Raw genomic sequence first — 7,291 nt, forward strand, 5'->3', positions numbered from 1 at the left:
TATATGGATATTATTTCTCTAATTATTTTGTATTTCAGTGCCTTATTTTAAATTGGAGCAAAGATTATTTTATCATAAAAATTCTAAGTACGTTTTCCTTATGGTATGAGCTTTCTTCCACTGCAGATTTGTCCGAACCGTTATCTTGAATTATTTACAAGTTTCTTATATATTTAAAGACACTGAGAATGTCTTTACATTCCCCCTTCCAGTTATGTCTCTTTATATTTACAATAAATTCTTCTTTTTATTTATTTTTTTATAGTGATTTTCAAACCGGTTTTGTTACATTTTACTTCCAGGAGACTGATTTGTGTCGTTGCATCAAACCTTGCTATGCTTATTACATTGCACCAGATTATTTTGTATTTTTGACCTACTTGAGCGTAGGGAGAGGGGGGGGGGGGCAGAAAAGTATGAAATCCCGTAGATCACCTTTTTTAGAGTATGAATGAAAGAAAAATCCACTAATTTGTACTCTATATATTTCTCTGTGATTTTCTTTTCTTTTTTTATAAAGAAGTGAAGCAAAGTTTATAGGTATGTTGAGAAAATCTCACCAGTTTCTAAAATTATTTATAAAAACCTGAATATCATTGCTGCAACCAAATAAAACCTAAATATATATATTTTTGTGAGGTTCTTGAAGATCATTCTATAATACGTTATCTAGATTGAGGAGACTTTTAACACAGAGGAGACATTACTTACAGTTGTTTTAGAACTGAATATTCTACATCACTGTAATAAACTGATATGACTAACTTGTACAAAGTACGAAGTCTAACTGATTAAGAGTGAAATGGAGAAAGGTAAGTTGCTATTTTTTAATTTATTGTTTTTTAGTTTTCCATATCCTAACTGTTCTCTAATAGTAATTCAGTCTGTTTAATTCAATTTTATCTAAATCCTCATTTAGTGATTTAAATGTGTGTTTAGTGTTTATGAGATTGGAGTAACATGAATTTAAATTTTCCAATTTTATGTATATAGCCTAACTCCTATATTTTCCTATATTGATCATTTCTATCAGAAGAATATTGAGCTATAAAAAAATATAAGACTAGAAAATATTGGAAACGTAAAAAAAAAAAAACAGATGTACAAAAATTAAATTTGTGTTACTCCAATCTTATAAACACAAAAGAAACAATTAAGCACACTAAAGATAAATATATGAAATACAGGGAAATAAAAAAACTTAAACTTACCTTCCTCCATTTCACTCTTTCTTAGTTCTGGTACAAACCTTGTACGAGTTAGTCCTAGTGGTTATTACAGCTATGTTGAAAACTTAGTCAAAAATCAATTGTAATCTTTCTATTTATGCACCTTTATGCATATTCTGAACTATTTAGAGTTTAATAATTATTCAAGAAAATTCTTTTTTCAAAGAATAGTTTTGTTTTTTCACTGTAGGGCCTCACTATGCTAACAATAAAGGCGAAAGATAAAGTTGAAAAATAAACTCATTAGTTAGGTCAAGTTTCTGGTGGACGGTTATGCACAGTTACATTTTTGAATGCGAAACAGCGGCTTAGAAATGGATTAATTATTGTAACTGATATCTAATTTACATCAGAGGTAAACTTTTATACTTAGATAAAAAGCAATCTTACCTACTGTTTCACAGAGAATAACATGAGGAGAAAGAAAACTTTAAGATAAACTATGGTTATTTAAACCAATCTATAGTATACTTTTCTTTCCCTTCCAGTCCTTTCGTACAGTTTACAGCCACTAGCGGGTCAAACGAAATTTTGGACGTCCAAGGAGCAAAGCAGCCCACATCTAACGTACTGAATTAAGTATTCATATGGCTTTGAGTTTAAGATCCATTCCATATTGAAACCAAAGCAAAGGTTACACTGCAAATCCATATCTTAATCTGCAGATGGCTCAGCCTTACACCCGAAAGGGGGGGCCTGCAGGCACGAACAGGTGTAGCTAATCCCATGCAGTTCTAAGTGCATCCACAGCTGGGGATTACAGACACCACTCAGCGCCCCGCGTAATCCCCGTTCGCTACATCGGATTCCCTTCCAGCTCCTGTCAATTATATTTATACTTATGGATTTAGCTTACTGAGGTTTAGGCAGCTACAAAAAAATTATATAGTTAACAAGAGGCGTGTAGCTTCAAAACCAATTCCATCCAAATTTAGACAATTTTCAGGAGAGCAAAAAAATTTTCCATTGACATGCCGATGAGTTTTGAGAAATTTTTGTTATTTGTATAAAAAAAAACAAAAAATTCATTATTATTTCACTACTTCAATAATTTTAGGTTACAGGAAATTTAAGTATTTTATGAAGCTGGTTTTATACCAAACAATGCGATTAACCAGCATGTTCAATGGAGTACACTGAATATTATTGGCAAGAAATACAAATTTTTTCCTGGGTGAAATTTTAAGAGATAAAGTGGCACCTACGATAAAAGTAGATTGAAATAAATTGAAAAATATTAATTTTAATACTAGATAAAATTAATTAAAACCCCATTGCATAAAAAATGAAGAGATAATTAGTATATTACTGATTGAATACGTTGCTTGTTTGAGAGTGGTTTATATTAATATTAACACAAACTTCAATGACCCAATTTAACTCTCAACTTTTTATTTTGAATTGTCATAATTCATTAAAATGTCTTCTTAGCAGGCTTATTGACCATGTATTATATAAACCACATAATTTCATTACAAAACTATCCTTCAAAAATTGTTTTTTCTTTTTCTATTAACCTTATCAACAATACTTTTTTTTTATAATTTATTTATTGTTATTTACAACTGTATAAAAATAAATTTACTGTAAGTGATATAATGACATAATACAAGCATGTGGAGAATCTCATTGATAAAGATCCAATAACTTTTCTAGAGGAGAAGATCTCGAGGCCATTTTCTTTTCAGACGCTTAGGATTATTACGTATTGAAGGAGAAGCCAGGTTAGAAAAAACTGTGTTTGGGTGGTTGGGAAGTTTATCATGCAAGGATTGGTATCTGGTTCTGGCCAAATCGGCAGATTTTCCTTTTCGTAAAGGATGCCACTTCCCAGACTTCACAGCCATACATCAGCTGTAGCCTGAAAATTGTTTTTAAAATAGGAATAGCTGATTCTGATTTTAATTTGGAATTTCTATTTAGGATAGGATATATCATTACGTAGGTTTCAGTCAGTTTGATGTTGATATGGTGATTCCAGGTAAGGCGGCCATCGAGGTGAATCCCAGGTATCTTTCTGTTTCACTGGTAGGATTTCATTTTATATTTTTACAAACGTTGGAAGTTTTAAAATAAAACGTTGATAGTATATTTGGATCATTGAAGTTGATTATTAATTTCAGTATTATTAAGTAATTTAAGTTTCGTGCAACTTTTCATTTTTGAGCTAGGCTGTTCACACACGGACACGCAGATAATTTTACGAAAGTTGATGGAGACATCAAATCCCGTATTTCCGTCAAATGTATCCCGTCCCTTTACATTATTCCATATACTGGCAAGTGAAAGTAAAAAAGGAAGTTTTTTTTCTAAATCAAAAAGGCACTGGACAATTGAGAACTGCTCTCAGCGCCAAAATCAAATGCAGCCAAGATATTAATTGTCCCTTGACGTTCATATTAATGACCTGTTTTTGCCAGAAGTGTGGGCAGTGCGTCCCAACTCCCCCCTTCTAAATCTCCCTAATTGAATTTTAATGTTTTCCATGAGGGGGGCGGCGCAGCTGTTTGAGGCGGCTATTAATTACCCAAATTGTGGCCCCCCTGACCCAACTCGTTTAGGTGAGGATTAGCCTCTTCTTCAGGCCTGGCTTTAGCACTTTCCTTAAGTGCTAGCTTCTAATATGATTTATTTCATTGAAGCAGTAAGTGGTTGGATATTTTTAAATCTTTTTTTTTTTAATTCTCAAACAATAGTCATTAAAGTAATCAACAGAATCATTATGTTGCACATTGCAAAATTTCTTTAAGAAAATAAATGGCCTCAATTTTTATTCAATCACTGATTTTTAATGTTCTCTGAATGCTAAGCATCCTCTTTCTCTCATACCTCTTTGGCTGGGAGCAACAACCAATGTCTAAATTCAAATTTAGTAACCTACCTGTAAACCTGGAATGTTGGTTTGTAATTTCCAGTTCTTATCAGTACTGCCGATTTCCGTGTATTTTCCACCTTAGCAGGTAATCGTCGGGTATTTCAGATAAAATTGATTTAAACTTTGTATAATGCAGTGCCGCACTAATCCTTGGACTAGTTTTTCTATTTTACCATTATAGACTATATCTATTACTAACAAGTTATTATTTTTCCTTTGAATTTTAGATATAGAAATAGAATTTCTTTTTGGAGTCCGGAATTAATTTATTTTCGAAGCATGGGATGAATGTAATTTTTGAGCTTTGTGCCGATTTGTTTTTGTGGCTCGAGTTGAATTTATTTGCGGGGCTGATACAATTTTAAGTTTATGGGTGAATGTATAAGAATAATGTTTTCCCGCCTATCGTCATTACATTTGGTAAGGTTGATATGTTGTGACAGTTCACTGTCAAGGCGTATACATATGACAGTTAATGCGAATGTTTATGCCAAACCTAGTACTACATGACTGTGAATGCTATCATGACTGTAACCGTCAAATAGTAACACCATGTTAATGGCTAATACTTTTTCCGCAATAACAGAATCTGTACGATAGTTTTCTGTTAAGGCATATACAAGTGAAAATTAACGTGACAGTTGCTTCTTTAACATTATCACGCCAGAGCTTGTGCCACAGTACAAACATGACTGTAACAATCATACAGTTGCAGTTATAACGATTCTCCAAGATCGCGGTGAGTGGATTTTTTATGGTCGGGAGAATTGGTTATTAGTTTATATTGGTTATGGCAGCACTGTTTATTATATTGCTATTACCAAATGAAGTCATTTTAAAGCATGTGGTATAGCATGAAAGAAAGGGGCAAAACATAAAGTAATATGAGTAAAATATTGAAACAATTTGGAACAATATAAAAAAAAATTCTTATCTTTAATTTCTAAGAATAATCGTGTGTAAGGGTTTTAAAGAACGCTAAAAACAAATTTAATTTGGTTTAAAAAATATTTGCCTGAATCTTTTGCTCTTCTACTTTTTTTAATTTTGTATACATTTAAAATCTTTTAATGCAGTATGCAGTATTGTCTCAAAGTAACGAATTATTAGGCAGATAATAGACTTGTAATCTCTGTGAGACATGGCAGAAAACAATTATAAAAATAATTTTAACTATTTTTTTTCTTTACCCATAGGGCCCAATATTTTCAAATGTAGAATAGCTAAAAAAATCAAGAATGGATTATAATCGTTCCTCCCTCACCATTTTATGAAAAACACTATTATATATAGGTTAATAATATATCTGATGTGTCTAGTCACTTTCCTAAAGGTTTTAGGTAAAAGTGTAATAGAAAAGAAGTTTGTTATCCGATTGCTAATATAGGTCTTTACAAAGCTAAGTAAATAATTAATTATATTTCAAATGAGCTTCTAGAATGTTCTAGGATGTTTAGTTTTTAATTAATGATAAAAAATAAATAATATTCTAAACAAAACTTTCAAAAATGAAATTTGAGTGAAACGTTCAATATGCCATATCTTTACTAATAATAGACAGATTTCGGTGATTTTTGTTTAATTGGATATATTATATATCCTGTCAAATATATAATATAATAAATATTTTCCACTACAACCTGTGTAGAGACAAAGGTTCAGTACTTTATAAGCAAGTACAGTTACTAGACTAACGGTTGTTCAAGAAGGTGATTTGGTCAGAAATCACGCTTGACCGAGATTTTTCCCGAATTAAGGGTACCAACTTTATGAGGTTGGGTGGATTCCGGAGCGCTCCCTAACTCACAGGGTTGACGACTCAAGGCTACACTAACAGAATAAATAATTATCTGCCACAACAGGATTCGAACCCTGGTCCTTGGAGTTCGTAGCACAATGCCTTACCACTTAGCCACACCGCTAAGTCAAACAATTGTTTGATATCAAATAATGTATACTTTTTAATAATGTTTAATTTTGATCATAACTCTATTGCATAAATCCAGGATTTCAATAATTTTAATCGTTCCCTGAACTGACAACTGGTAAAGAACTTGAATTTCAAAGATCTTAGTTAAGAAACTAAGGGACATTTACTTTTGTATTTATATAGATCAATTTAATATGTGATTCGAATAACTCAAATACTTAACAATACTCATAATGTCCAGTTATTTTCATGGAATGCTATTCATTTACTTTTGATGCGAGTTTTAAATTAAAACTTTTAAGGGCGTGATCGTAAAAATTGTACATGGTTCCAACCAAGGCCTGAAAAAAAAGGAACTCTATTTACGAATGTCCTAAAGTTGACTCTAATTGCTGAGCTACTGTGAGCTGGCCCGGCGGACTCTCCTTTCAATTAGAGTGGATTAGGAACAGAGGGGATGCGGGCACTGCTCTTTTAAAACTCGCAAGAGCGGGCTGGTTAAAATCCCACGGAGCTGCCGGGATCAAACCCCTCGATCCGTCACCTTCACACCCGGGATAATTGAGTTTCCATGTAAACATCACCTCTTTTGAATTCCGCACTTCATCATTCCCTAATGATCTTATAGTCCCTTTCATCTCTAATGATCCTCTCCTGGAGCAAGAGGACTCTTTGAGAGGGAAGAAGGTATGGTATTTTTAGTGAATTTTTCTCAGAAATGATGTCTTATTCTGTCAGTAACCATGATAAATTACATAAATGGATCATCTCCTATGCCAGAGCTGTAACACTTGTTTTGAGCCCGAAAGGGGATCTCATAGTACAAGTTCTAAATTGTTTAGATCTCATAGATTCCAAGAGGTGAAATGAGTCAGTTATTTGACCCCAATTTTTTATACTTCAATGAAAACTATGCATAATTAATAATCAAAATTGATGAGTTTGCCAAGTATAGTGAGAGGAAATAAAAAGTGGCGACTGAACACAAAACGTATTTATGGCTGACCATAAAACTTCGTCAAAAGCTCGTATTTGAAATATTTCACGATCGCAACAATTCTTCTTACTGTATATTCAATACACAGTTAAGTCAAAGTGGGCTATTCTGCCTGTGCCTAATATAATAGGGGTATTCATAATGTGTTAAATGTAAAATGTTTTAATTGGAGAAGTTTGTCGGGGGGTGCGGTCAGCAAAGAACAACATAAATAAACAAAACCATATTTATTTATTTTATGCCGAAGTTTCGACCTGAGT

At 32.6% G+C, this 7,291-nt stretch overlaps 1 protein-coding gene across 2 annotated transcripts in view; it reads left to right on the plus strand.

The window, feature by feature from the left end:
• Positions 1-7,291, plus strand: part of Gad1 (glutamate decarboxylase) — a 72,934-nt gene that overhangs the window by 47,142 nt on the left and 18,501 nt on the right. The gene's annotated exons all lie outside the window — the stretch shown is intronic.

The sequence above is a fragment of the Halyomorpha halys genome, unplaced genomic scaffold, assembly GCF_000696795.3.
Source record: "Halyomorpha halys isolate HHAL.00 unplaced genomic scaffold, Hhal_1.1 Scaffold1620.1, whole genome shotgun sequence".
NCBI classification, from domain to species: Eukaryota; Metazoa; Arthropoda; class Insecta; order Hemiptera; family Pentatomidae; genus Halyomorpha; species Halyomorpha halys.